This window comes from Oryctolagus cuniculus, chromosome 9, assembly GCF_051225735.1.
Source record: "Oryctolagus cuniculus isolate XC-2025 breed Fujian yellow rabbit chromosome 9, ASM5122573v1, whole genome shotgun sequence".
NCBI classification, from domain to species: domain Eukaryota; kingdom Metazoa; phylum Chordata; class Mammalia; order Lagomorpha; family Leporidae; genus Oryctolagus; species Oryctolagus cuniculus.
In genome coordinates this window covers 120,206,137-120,220,754 of record NC_142875.1, presented here as the reverse complement: position 1 = coordinate 120,220,754, position 14,618 = coordinate 120,206,137, and the positions used below count along the sequence as shown (strand labels likewise).

General features: G+C 41.9%; 1 long non-coding RNA gene across 4 annotated transcripts in view; it reads right to left on the bottom strand.

Moving 5' to 3' along the window:
• The window catches only part of LOC149124741 (uncharacterized), an 84,582-nt gene that overhangs the window by 39,645 nt on the left and 30,319 nt on the right, over window positions 1-14,618 (bottom strand). For 3 of the 4 annotated variants that reach the window (XR_016213012.1, XR_016213010.1, XR_016213011.1), the window contains one exon: window positions 8,917-10,177. The exons of the other annotated variant lie outside the window; for it this stretch is intronic. This is a non-coding gene — a long non-coding RNA (uncharacterized LOC149124741). Of the gene's footprint in view, window positions 1-8,916; window positions 10,178-14,618 lie in introns of those variants that run through there. 4 annotated transcript variants of the gene reach the window in all.

The window sequence follows — 14,618 nt, the reverse complement described above, 5'->3', positions numbered from 1 at the left end:
TCTTAAAAGTGAAAAAAATAGCAATCCATATCTCTGAACTGGCAAAAATATAGAGTTACTGAATGTTTTCCATTTCTGAACCAGAAAGACTAATGTTCATTTCCAAGGAAAGCAACAGGAAGGCAAATTACTTATTTTTTTCTTTTGTTAATTAATTAATTTATATTTATTTATTAAGGAATATAAATTTCCTAACTTTAGGAAAATAGTGATTTTTCCCACCATACCTGCTCTTGGTCCCATTCTCCATTAAGATTCATTTTCAATTAACTTTGTACACAGAAGACTGACTCTATACTAAGTAAAGATTGCAACAATTTTCACACACACTAAAGTGTTTTAGAACTAGTTTTACAGTTAACTCTCATAATACAGCTCTTTGAGGAGAGAGGTTCTGCATGGGGAGTTAGTCCACAGTGACTCTTGTTATTAATTTAACAATTAATACTCTTATGTATGATGCCAGTGACCACCCGAGGCTCTTGACATAAACTGTCTAGGCTTTGGAAGCCTTTTGAATCCACAAACTCCATGAGTATTTAGACAAGGCCATAAGCAAAGTGGAAGCTCTCTCTCTCCCTTTAGAGAAAAGTACATCCTTCTTTGATGGCCACTTCTTTCCACTGGGATCACTCAGGGAGATCCTTCACATAGAACATTTTTTGCCACAGTGTCTTGGTTTTCCTTGTCTGAAATGCTCTCAAAGGCTTTTAAGTAGACCAGGAAGCCTTAAGCTGATTCTGAGGTCAGAGTGTTACTTAAAGTGATTGTCATTCTATGAGTCTGCTGTGTGGACTGTTTCCCATGTTGGAACATTCTCTCCTTTTTAATTCTATCTATTATTATTACCTAACAATTGATCCTATTTATATGATCATTTTAACACTTAATCCTATCTATATGTTCACTTTAACATTTAGTATGATCACTTAAACACTTAAGATGGCATTTTTATCACCCAGTTTAATGGGATTTGGGGTCCCATGACAAATTTTTAAATTGCACCCTTAGAAATAAATCCATAGGAATATATGCAGAACTATACAGCTTTACAATTACAAACTTCCTCCTCTCTCTCTTATTCCCACTCTTATTTCTTACTGAGATCCATCCTCGATTGATTTATACACATATGATTAACTCTATGTTAAGTAAAGAGTTCAACAAATAGTATAAAGAAAAATCAAGGGGCTGGCGCTGTGGCTCACTTGGTTAATCCTCTGCCTGCGGCGCTGGCATCCCATATGGGCGCCAGGTTCTAGTCCCAGTTGCTCCTCTTCCAGTCCAGCTCTCTGCTGTGGCCCAGGAGTGCAGTGGAGGATGGCCCAGGTGTTTGGGCCACTGCACCCGCATGGGAGACCAGGAGAAGCACCTGGCTCCTGGCTTCGGATCAGCCCAGCACTGGCCGTAGTGGCCATTTGGGGAGTAAACCAATGGAAGGAAGACCTTTCTCTCTGTCTCTCTCTCACTGTCTGTAACGTTACCTGTCAAAAAATAAAAAATAAAAACAAACTTCCTCCACAGTCAACACAAGGACTATTCAAGTCATCCCTTCTCAAAGTGTCAATTTCACTTCTGCAGATCTCGTTTCAGGTACTCTATTAGTTCTCATAGTTCAGCGAGAACATATGGCATTTGCCCATTTGGGGCTGGCTTATTCTTTTTCTAGTAGGAGTTCAGACTCACAGTTGTGTCTTTCCCCTGCCCCTCCTATAGCTCCTGGCATGGTATGAGGGAAAATTAGACAATGGCAAATACATATCTGTCATAGTCCTGTTCAATTGATCCTGGCAACAGAAGGACCAAAAACACATTTCATGCTAAAAAGGATTAAAATCTGCACATTTACATTGTTGAAGGTATAATAGGAGGAGATTATGCAAATTAAGACCACTATGTTGCCGGCGCCATGGCTCACTAGGCTAATCCTCTGCCTTGCGGCACCGGCACACCGGGTTCTAGTCCCGGTCGGGGTGCCGGATTCTGTCCCGGTTGCCCCTCTTCCAGGCCAGCTCTCTGCTGTGGCCAGGGAGTGCAGTGGAGGATGGCCCAAGTGCTTGGGCCCTGCACCCCATGGGAGACCAGGAGAAGCACCTGGCTCCTGCCTTCGGATCAGCGCGGTGCGGCCACGCGGCCATTGGAGGGTGAACCAACAGCAAAGGAAGACCTTTCTCTCTGCTCTCTCTCTCACTGTCCACTCTGCCTGTCAAAAAAAAAGACCACTATGTTACCAAATTGAGCCAGAGGAAGTTTACTTTAGCCTCCCAAGAGAGCCTTACAGTGCTACTAGTGCTGTGGTGTAGTAGGTTATGCCTCTGCCTGCCGCACCAGCATCCCATCTGGGCTCCACTTTGAGTCCCAGCAGCTACACTTCCAATCCTGCTCCCTGTTAATGGCCTGGGAAAGTAGTGAAGATGGTCCAAGTGCTTGGGGCCCTGCTCCCACCTAGGAAACTGGAAGAAGCTCCTGGATCCTGGCTCCTGGCTTTGTGCCTGCCCAGCCCCTACCACTGAGGCCATTTGGAGAGTGAACCAGCAGATGGAAGATATCTCTGTCTCTCCCTCTAATTCTGCATTTTGAATAAAATAAATAAATCTATTTAAAAGAGAGAGCGAGCCTACAGTGGTAGAAGAATATTAAAGGCCAGAATGGTTTTCCTCTGGGAGCAAGCCATTTAATTTGAGGTGATTTGGGAAGGTTGACTATAATTCTCTAAGTTAGAATTTGGCTGGAACACCAGGATCAATACCTCTCCTTTAGATAAAATTGCCAAGGGACTGACCAAGAGCCAGACTTGTGGAGCATTTATTACCACTAAAACTCTAACTACATAAAACCAATAAGTGAGCCATTCTTCTTTAATTGGCTTTGCTTGCCAGCCATAATGGCCATTTGGATTGGCTGCACAGTGCATTGATTCTGTCTTAAAAGGTTTGAATGCCTCTGATTGACATTTTCCACTCTGTTGTCTAATACACATGGACACAGTGGCATGAGTGAACTTCACTTGTTTACTTGGATATTCCGAGTGGCCTAAACCCTCACTGTGAGTGGGTTGAGCACTTCGGGGAGTCGCATGAATGCCTAAGTGATCAGAAGACCATATGGTCTACAGAGGCCAGGGAATAGCTGGAGTTGTGAGAATAATTTAGGTGCTAAGAAAATTGAGTACATCAGGTAGGAACTAACTTGACAGTCCCCAGGAGGTTTGAAGAGCTAATATAATTTCTATAGCTGTGTAAATTACTTCCACAGCATAGCTTAGCAAGGATGGAAGACAGTTCAGTGGGCCGTCACAATCTTTTACAGTGTCTAGAGTCACCTTTGAAACCTATTTTTTAATGTTGATTTATTTAATTTATTTGGAACTTGAAGCAAGAGAGAAAAAGAGATCTTCCAAGCACCAATCCTCTCCCCACATGCCCACAACTGCTGAGGCTGGGTCAGGCCAAAGCCAGGAGCCAGGAACTCTATCTGGGCCTTCCACATACGTAGCAGGGACCTAAATACTTGAGCCATCACTTGCACTTCCGAGGATGCTCGGTTGGACGAATAGTCAGGGCTTTCTCCTGGGCACTAAATATGGGATGTGGACATCCCAAGAAGCAGCTGAACCTGCTGTGCCACAATGTCTACCCCCTGGAATCTATTTTGGACTTGTTTCCTCTCTAATTCTAAATTTACGAAGTATGAGCTTCTTGGTAGAACTTTAAATCATATCACCACCTTAGAAATTCTTTCACATTCTCAGTATCTTTTCAGAATTCTTGACAGTTTTCAGAATTCTCCATAACACCTTTTCTCACTATATTGTTTGAATTTAATTATTTTCCAAGAAGAAATGATCAGTTGCTTTTAGTCTGAAATTTCTCATTGCTAGAACAAATCCTAATAATGTGTGTTAAAGCCCGTGCCATGGCACCACAGGGTAAGCCACTTCCTGCAATGCCTGCATCCCATAGGGGAGCCAGTTCAAGACCCAGCTACCATACTTCGGTTGCAGCTCCCTGCTAGTGCACCTGGGAAAGCACTGGAGGATGCCCCAAATCCTTGGGCCCCTGCACCCATGTGATGAGGCTCTTGGCTCCTGGCTTTGGTCTGGCCCAGCCCTGGCCATTGCATCCATTTAAGGAGTCAACCAGCAAATAGAAGATTCTCTCTCTCAATCTCTCTCTCTCTCTCTCTTTCTCTCTCAGTCACACTCTCTGCAATGGTGACTTTCAAATAAATAAGTAAATCTATTTTAAAAATTAAATTAAAATATATATGAGTTACATGAAACATTTGATATATTTTTCAATCCTCATTTTAATATTATTTATATACTATGTATATATATTATTTATATTAAAATATAGCATTATATATAGTTTAGGTAATATGCCTTTTAATACCACATACATATCTAATGGATTCAAAACCCACAATAAGGCTTGCTTCTGGGGAGAAGGGAAAGAGAATTGGCCTGGGAGCACAGGAAATTTCAGCTGTATTTGTGTATGTAATGCTTTATTTCTCTACAAAGTAAGTTAAAATTTTAGCACTTATTGAAACTCTATATGTGTTTACAGTATTACTCTTTGTATTTTTAAGAAATTTTCTATACAAAAAGTATTTAAAGTATTTTCCCTTCAAATTCAATAGATTTTAGTTTACTTTCTTAAATTCTTGTCCCATTTTCTTCTGTACAGTCAGAAACTTAAACATGGTTTAAGGGATGCTGAAAATCTCATTTAGATCTGGGTTGAAAGAGTCCCTGCTAATTCATCATTTATTTTTTTTTTTTTTTTTTTTTTTTTTTTTTTTTTTTGACAGGCAGAGTGGACAGTGAGAGAGAGAGACAGAGAGAAAGGTCTTCCTTTGCCGTTGGTTCACCCTCCAATGGCCGCCGCGGCCGGCGCGCTGCGGCCAGCGCACCGCGCTGATCCGATGGCAGGAGCCAGGAGCCAGGTGCTTTTCCTGGTCTCCCATGGGGTGCAGGGCCCAAGCACCTGGGCCATCCTCCACTGCACTCCCGGGCCACAGCAGAGGGCTGGCCTGGAAGAGGGGCAACCGGGACAGAATCCGGCGCCCCAACCGGGACTAGAACCCGGTGTGCCGGCGCCGCTAGGCGGAGGATTAGCCTAGTGAGCCGCGGCGCCGGCTCATTTATTTTTTTAAACATTGATTTAAGTCTGTCCCTCAGACTGTGGCATCTTTCCTATGGGATTTCTCGTGGTCTTCAGACAACTCCATCTGCTCTTCTGAGAGAACATCAAACTAGTTTGCTAGCCGTGACACAGTTACATCTCAGACACGTTGAACTGCCTGACCGCTTGTAAAAGCGTTTTTTGGAAATTAAGACCAAAGGATTCCAACTTTCTCTAAGGCTTTTGTGTAGCCTTGGTTTTATGTGACTTTAGCTTAGGTTTCTGCTCCATTTCCCTCCTTGGCAATAAGCAAAGAACTTTGAACTTTCTCTTCTAAGTCGTTCTCCCAATCAGCGCTCCCTGTTGGTAATTAACCAATGGTTATTTCTCCCCTTTTCAACCTTTCTCTCCATTTTTTTGTTGACTTGTACATGACAACTAGCCATAGTGAAGAGATTTTCTTCATTTCAAAACATATGTATGGGGCCGACGCTGTGGCGCAGCAGGTTAATGCCCTGGCCTGAAGCGCCGGCATCCCATATGGGCACCGGTTCAAGACCCAGCTGCTCTACTTCCAATCCAGCTCTCTGCTATGGCCTGGGATAGCAGTAGAAGATGGCTCAAGTCCTTGGGCCCCTGCACCCGTGTGGAAGGCCCAGAATAAACTCGTGGCTCCTGGCTTAGAATCAGCACATTTCCAGCCGTTGCAGCCAATTGGGGAGTAAACCATTGGATGGAAGACCTCTCTCTCTCCCTCTCTCTCTTTCTCTCTCTCTGTGTGTGTGTGTGTATAACTCTGACTTCCAAATAAAATAAATAAATCTTTAAAAAAATGTGTAGACTTGAAAAATGCATAAAAAAGAGTACACATATATTTAGTTAGACACACAACAGGTGTCATGGGGATAGCTCATCAGCAGGGGCTCAGGGTGGCTGTACGTTGTGGTGGTCACATTGTTCCAGGTCAAAGAACTCAACGGTGACAGGTTAGCCATACGGACTGACTTGATTTATTCCAACTCACAGAATACTAATGTATAAACCAGACGCCAATTTGTTAATGTTTTTTTCTGAAAAAGCTGTGAAGTCATTCCAATGGTTCCTTCCTTCTCTCCTTGTACAGGAAAAAAAAAAACTTAAGAAATAAAATTATAACCAGAATGGTTGGTAATTATGACATCAGAGCAAGAAGGGTTGGCTTCATAGCTTTGATCTGAAGCATCCCTCTCCAAGACCAGGGTGTTTGCATTGTTCACACCACTGAACCAGAGTCCTGCCCCCTCCAGGTTATTCTTCCTCTTTGAACTCACATTTTCTAGGCTTCTTGTGTTCTTTCTTTTTCAGACTGGCTGGATTAGCACCAAGTATGACCGTCAACACTTTAGAGGAGCTGTATACAGCACCTAGGTCAGAGTCAGGTGCAGAGAACTAAGTGCTACTTGCTGATCTGGGGGAGGCTGTACAGGTCATCAGCCAATGCTTGGGTTCTGCAGCCAAGCCTGGGCTTGCAATCCAGTTACGTCAGTTACAAGTTGTATGGCCTTGGGCAAGTTCCTTACTGCTTGGATGCCTTACTCTACATAGAAGTAAAATAACTGTACCCATCCTGGAGGTCTGTCATGCGGATGAAGTGAGATTAGCACAGTGGCAGTGACTACGCTTTTACGTTGTGTATTTTTAAGAGTACTCCAGTGGGCACTACTTTGTGCCCTGGGTGCTTCGCTTCTGATTCAGCTCTCTGCTGTGGCCTGGGAAAGCAGAAGAAGATGGCCCAGGTACTTGGACCTCTGCACTCACGTGGGAGACCTGGAGGAAGCTCCTGGCTCCTGGCTTCAGATCAGCTCAGCTATAGCGATGGAAGACCTTTCTCTCTGTCTCTCTCTTTCTCTCTCTCTCCCTATCTCTCAAATAAATAAAATTTACAAAAAAATACGAGTACTCCAGGCAGCCATAATTTTTTTCTCCTGAAAAACTTAACTACTTGTTTTAAGCATAGTTTTTACTCTTTGGGTAATGGATAGAGATGATCCTGGCATCTTGCCACCCATTGTTTATTGATAATTTAAATTTTTTTTTCATCTGGATTTCTTTTTTTTTTTTTTATAGGCAAAGTGGACAGTGAGAGAGAGAGACAGAGAGAAAGGTCTTCCTTTGCCATTGGTTCACCCCCCAATGGCCACTATGGCCGGCACGCTGTGGCGGGTACACCGTGCTGATCGAAGCCAGGAGCCAGGTGCTTCTCCTGGTCTCCCATGCGGGTGCAGGGCTCAAGCACTTGGGCCATCCTCCACTGCACTCCCGGGCCACAGCAGAGAGCTGGCCTGGAAGAGGGGCAACCGGGACAGAATCCGGTGCCCCAACTGGGACTAGAATCCGGTGTGCCGGTGCCACAGGTGGAGAATAGCCTACTGAGCCGCGGCGCCAACCCATCTGGATTTCTTAGCATCAGGTATGAGGACATTAACAAATAGACTTCAGTTCATAAAATCTTTCATGTGTTTTTTGAGCTTCCATTAATTCATGTATTGAGCAGCACCAAACCACAAACAGTTCTACACTCCATGGAACAGGTGAGGTATACAGAACCAAAACAGGGAGTATATATTGATTGGTTAAAGTGTCAATTCCCCAGTTAGAGGTTAGTTGGTGGTTTCTGATGGATTAAGTTCACATTTCCTGTCATTGCTCCAATGGGGCTTCAGTTCACCTATGTACGTACCCAAAATCCTGGGGTTATGTCAACCCAATCACCTCTAAATTCATTTTGTAATATGTACAAGAACATAATGACTGCAAAATTTACAGTTTACTGTTGCAATAAAATAAGACTCCCACCAAGGTAACTTAATCACTCCATAATATGTGTAGTCCTGATTATAAAGTGCAGTAGCTTGGGCCAAAAGTGCAGTAGTTTACATGAGAGATAACAATTTGTTTAAGTTCTCCAAAGCCAGGGAGATATTCTCATTAGTTCTTCAACAGTTCCTGGTTGGTGCTGACACATTCCTGAGGCTCTATGTACACTTAATTATTATTGTATAAATGTATATCAACAAGTTCATAGAAAAATGGAATTAAGAGAGTTTATTTTTAAAACTTTTGAAATTCATGCACACAAGAAAATCTTTGAAACCTGCATGGAGAAAGTGCATGATCAAAAATCTGCATGGATTTCAAAAACTTCATTATACCAGAATAAACATCTTGTAATTCTATTTGTCAGTATGGATGTTTTTATTTTTAAAGCTTTATAAAAAATTATGGCTTATGAGTTCCAATGGTCTCTTCATGGAGTCTTTTGGTTTCCCTGTATATAGGATCATGTCATCTGCAAACAGATAATTTGACTTATTCCTTTCTAATTTGTATCCCTTTGATTTCTTTTTCTTGCCTAATGACTCTGGCTAAAACTTCTAAAACTGTATTTAATAGCAACAAAGTAGGTATCCTTGTCTGGTTTCAAATTTTCAAATTTCAAATTGCCTCAAGCATTTCCACATTCAATAAGATGCTGGCTGTGGGTCTTTCATTTACTGCCTTGACCATATTGATACATTCCTTCTATACCCATTTTGCTTAAGGTTTTTTTTTTTTTTTGTCATGATTTAGGGTTAGTTCTTCTTTAAAATTTGGTAGAATTCGGCAGTGAAGCCACCTGGCCCTGGGCTTCTCTTTGTTGGGAGGGTCTTAATACTGATTCGATCTCCTTATTGGTTATTGGTCTTTCTATCTATGAAGTAAATGATATCTGTTCACTTCATATTAGTAAAAAAATTTGATTGTCTCATAGAAAATAAACTCTGTGTCTGACCATTTTCACTGAACAGGATCATTTTGAAATAAATCAAAGTTGTTCTCTGCATCAACAGTTCCCTCCAATGAGTAGCACTCTACTGTTGGGATATGCCACAACTTGTGCCTCCATTCACCTACTGATGTAGATTTGGCTGTTTTCCAGTTTGAGGTTATTACAAATAAAGCTGCTATGCAAAAGTCCTTGTATGAACATTTGACTTCCTTTTTCTTGAATTCGTACCTCAGAATGCAATGGTTAAATTCTATAATAAATGCATGCTTAAGTTTTTAAGAAACTGTTAAACTTCCAAACCAGCTATACCACATTGCATTCCCAATAGCACCGCATGTGAGTTTCAGTTCCTCCACATCTTGGCCAATACTTGGATGTCAATGTTTCTAATTTTAGCCATGCTAATAACTATGCAGGTTCAATTTGCATTTCCCCAATGAATATGATATGAAGTATCTGTTCATGTGCTTATTCACAATCACATATCTTCTCTGATGAAATCTATTTAAATCTGTTGCCCGTTTTTGAAAGGGTTATTTTCATATGATTGAGTTTTGAGAGCTCGTCTATGTTGTGGATGAATGTCCCTTAGCAAATACACATTTTGCAAACAGTTGCCTGTAGTAGGTGGGCTTTCATCCCCTTAATAATATCCTTTGGAGAAGAAATTGTGTCCTCTTTTTTATTTTGATGAGTTCTAATTTATCAATATTTTACTTTTACAAATCACACTCCTGGTCTTGTGTTTTGAGAAACCTAACCTAAGGTCACAAAAATTTTTAACTTTTATTTCCTTTTGCCAGTTTTACAGCTTGGGGTCTTATATTTAGGTTTGATTCAATTTGGGATTTTCATTTCTTTTTTCCTTTTTTAGATGATTCAAGGTTTGGATTGGTGTTTGTTTAGCTTGTTTGGCATGTACGTATGCAATTGTTCCAACACCTTTTTTCCACTGATCCGTCTCTGTCAAAACTTTTGTCAAAACTCATTTGTTCATCTGTGAGTCCTTTTCTGGACTGTATTCTTTTTCATTGATCTATTTGTCTATTCTTCTGTCTCCAATATTACCTTAGTTTGGGAAGGCATACAAAATACCAGGCTGAGCAGCTTCAACAGCAGAAAGCTGTGTTTGTCTGTTGCATGTTTCTAGAGGCTGGAAGTCTGAGATCAGGCGGCCAGTGTGGTCAGTTTCTGGCAAAGGTCATTCCAGACTGGCAGGCAACTGCCTTCTCATCGTGTTCTCACATGGAAAAAAGACAGAGAGCAAGTCTCTTAATTTAAGGGCACTAATCCCATCATATGACCCCATCCTCATGGCTTCTTCTACCCCCAATTATCTCCCAAAGGCCCAATCTCCAATTATTACCACATTGGGGTTAAGGCCACAACACAAGTTTTAGGGGCACACACCATTCAGTTCATAAAAACCACAGTACTGATAACTGTGACATTATAGAAGTCTTGAAATCAGGTGGTAATTAGCCTTCCAATATTTTATCATTTTAGCTATTTTAGGTCCTTTGCAATTCCATATGGATTTTAGAATCAGCTTGTCAATATCTATGAGAAAAAAACAAGTCTGAGAGGTTCTTATTGAGTTTGTATTAAATCTATAGACAGATTTGGAGAGAATCAACAATTGAATTGTATTTCTATTTATGCCCCATGAATACTCAAACATTTAAAATAATACTACTTTTTTGCTCTCCAAATTATTTACTTTTTTCAGTCCACTTGCATTATGTAGGTACTTCAGTTCCCAATAAACTATGAAATGGCCTTTAAGCCTTGTTCAAAGGAAGTGAAAAAGAATGAACAGCCCTACTTGCTGAAAGTAAGAGAAGTAGTGTTTTAAATAATATTCACAGCAGATTGTTCTTCAAGTAGGAAAAAAGAACTGGACTCAATACATTTTATATACATAGAAAGACTACATTTTATATATATATATAATATATATACACATTATACTATAGAGATCAAAATACATAATGTATGTGTATTTTATATATGTGTGTATATATACATATATATTACAGTCTAAAACTTCTTGATGGAAATTTCTCAATGATTCCTCATGAAGTTCTTATGTGTGAATGAGCCTATTGAACTTGACTTGAATAGTTCCTGGTGACAAAAAGATTCACGTGCTCATAGCTAATTCAATATTGAATTTCTTTGCAAAGTACCTACTCTGTGCCAGATAGCCTCTTCAATGTTTGAATAGGTGTAAATGCTTAAAAATTCCAATTCATATCAAGAAAAAATCCTCCACTAAATAGCTTAATTCTAGCTCTACTACGGAAATGGCTACCATACCAGAGACTGGAGATAGAGAGAAAACCACTCCTAGTGTTAACAGTAATAACGAATCCAGTGCACAGCTGTTCAAAGTTCTTTAAGAAAATGAGGGAGGAAGCCTCCAGGTAATTCTGCTAGTCGAATAGCCACAGAAGGTGTTGGGTTTTTTTTTTTTTTTTTTTTTTTTTTGACAGGCAGAGTGGACAGTGAGAGAGAGAGAGACAGAGAGAAAGGTCTTCCTTTGCCGTTGGTTCACCCTCCAATGGCCGCTGCGGCCAGCGCGCTGTGGCAGGCGCACCGCACTGATCCGATGGCAGGAACCAGGTGCTTCTCCTGGTCTCCCATGGGGTGCAGGGCCCAAGTACCTGGGCCATCCTCCACTGCACTCCCTGGCCACAGCAGAGAGCTGGCCTGGAAGAGGGGCAACCGGGACAGAATCCGGCGCCCCGACCGGGACTAGAACCCGGTGTGCCGGCGCTGCAAGGTGGAGGATTAGCCTAGTGAGCTGCGGCACTGGCACCACAGAAGATTTTAGAGAGAACAAGGTATTAGAATCCTAAAAGATGAATAGAAATCGGAAGAGAGAGAAACAGAGTTTGGATAGAAGCATGGAAGCACAGTAGAGCATGACACATCAGGAAGCTCAGAGTAACTATCCCAAATAAAAGGCTATGAAATAGAAGACAAAGGGAAAAAACTGGCAAAGCACACGAGGAAGAGTCTTACATAACAGGGTAAGTTCAGATTTGATTCTGTGTGCAACGAGGAATCAGAAAGGAATGTGATATGAGAGTGACATGACACATTTAAGATTTGAAAGATTACTCTGAGAGAATTTGGAGTGGTCCTCCACTTAAAGTAGCATGGCTTCACAAGGCTGTGAAAGCAGTGCACATTACATAGAAGCCATACTCAGAATTCCGAATTTGCCTCTTCTCCTGTCCAGCAATAGAATGTCTGATCTGCTCTCATGACAATGCGCAATGGCAGTGAGTACTGCTCCCAGCAACCCCACAGGCATCCAGGGAAACAGCAGGGGCTCTGCAGGGCGCTGTGCTGTGCAGCTAGGATGTTTGATGGGTTCTGTGCATGAAATTCATTTTCAACGTACTCTATTTTTGTAATAGAGCTGTAACTGGTTTATCAGGATATAACCCCATCATAAGACAAGCAGTATCTGCATAGGGAATAAACCAGAGAAAGGAGGAAACCTAAGAGCAAAAGGTAAGACCTATAAATCATCCCCATTCTTTCTTCTACAATCTGTTCTTTCCTCTCTTTGACAGGCAGAGTGGACAGTGAGAGAGAGAGACGGAGAGAAAGGTCTTCCTTTGCCGTTGGTTCACCCTCCAATGGCCGCCACGGCCGGCACGCTGCTGCCGATGCAGCGCGCTGATCTGAAGCCAGGAGCCAGGTGCTTCTCCTGGTCTCCCATGCGGGTGCAGAGCCCAAGCACTTGGGCCATCCTCCACTGCACTCCCTGGCCACAGCAGAGAGCTGGCCTGGAAGAGGGGCAACCCGGATAGAATCCAGAGCCCCGACCGGGACTAGAACCTGGTGTGCCGGCGCCGCAAGGCGGAGGATTAGCCTAGTGAGCCGTCACGCCAGCCTGTTCTTTCCTCTTGTAAAGGAAAATATGCTTAGTGGACAGGCATTTGCTGCACTGGTTAAGAAACTGCTTGGGATGCCCACATCTAATACTGCAGCTTCTGGGTTTGAGTCCCAGCTGCACTCTCCATTCTCAATTCCAGTTCTGACTAGTGCACATCTTGGAGGACAGCCGTGATGGCTCAAGTAGTTGGGTCCATTTCACCCATGTGGGAGACCTGGATGGAGTTCTCGGCTATGGCTGCCCTTCCTGGCCCAGGCTCAGCTATGGTGAGCATTTGGGAAGTGAACTAGCAGATGGAATCCCTCTCTCTGCCAATCTCTCTGTCTTTATTTATGTCTCTCTTGTCTACCTCTCAAATAGATGGAATTTAATATATATAAATATATAGATATGTCTAATTAAGATAATAAGACCAATGATATAGATGAATCGACAGACTTGAGAGATAGACAAACAATATTGTCACCTGAACTTAGTAACAAAACATATCAATATGGGGAGTGAAGGAGAGGGTTCTAGTTCTGCCCCCAAGCATGACAAAATCCATCACTATAACAATAATAAAATTCATTAAGAATAATTACCACATTCTTTCTCTCACCAAGCAACCAAACCAATTCTTGTCTCTTCAACTGATGCACAAAAAAAAAAAAAAAAAAAAAAAGACACCATTCCCCATCGCTCCTGTCTTCCAGTGCTTCATTAGGTACAGAGGGTGCCTTACCTAAAATTTCTCAATTCAACAATCAACATAAGACAAGGTAGACAATGCATTCCTCTTCAGCCTATCGGTATTTACAACCAGCCAAAGATCTCCCTTGCCTCTCAGTTGTCAAGAAAATATATTAGTGCTTCTAAATCAAGAACAAAAATCACTCAGAAATAAAGTTTAACATTTCATATTTTTGGCACTTAAAATATTCTTCTATTTGTGCTATCCTAACATGAGCATATGACTTGCAAAGTAAAGTAGCCATAAATCAGGCTACTCTAACACCCTCCTCACATACACTTGTCAGGAAAAATAATTAGTATACTGGCTAAGAGAACCCTAATAAAACAGTGCCTTTCATTTCATTTGGTCCTTACTCAACAACTGCAAATAGTTCCAAAGAGAAAGACAAAAAAAAAGTAAGAATTATCGCTATCCTTTACTGAGCCCAAACAAGGCACATTTCCTGATGCCACCCAAAAGTCCTGGATCTGATCTTTATTTTCTAACCTATCAATCGTTTTCCATCAGAGCCAGACTTGTTCTTCTCCAAGAGATGGCCTGCAGGAGGCACATGGGTGAGAAACAACATTGTCCTTGGCCTCGATTTGGCAGGGCTGGAAAAAGTTGGACAACTGGCATGTTTTGGAGTTGTGGGCTGACAGTGCCCTCTGTTCTCCGATGTTGCTCGCATCAACAGAATCACCAGATGGCCAAGCAGTCCTTAGAATAGAAGTAAAGCTCTAATAGTGGAAACAGACCAATGCAGTAAACACTCCAGCATGTATCTACTGACTTGAAACAGCCATCCACACTTTCCAAAGATGAAAGGAGAAAATGAAGAAACTCAAGTCTCACTTCTTTCACTGGAATACCTGAGCTTTGTAGAGCAATATGTTGGCCACAGGGCACCCTCAAATTATTTCACCCATCTTCCCCAAGGCCAAACTGTACAGCCCAGTGGACCATAATTGCCTGGGAGACTTAGTCTAAGATGCTTCTAAACTTCCAAGAGATTCCCAGTCAGTGGGTCCAGGGTACAGCACAGCAAACTGT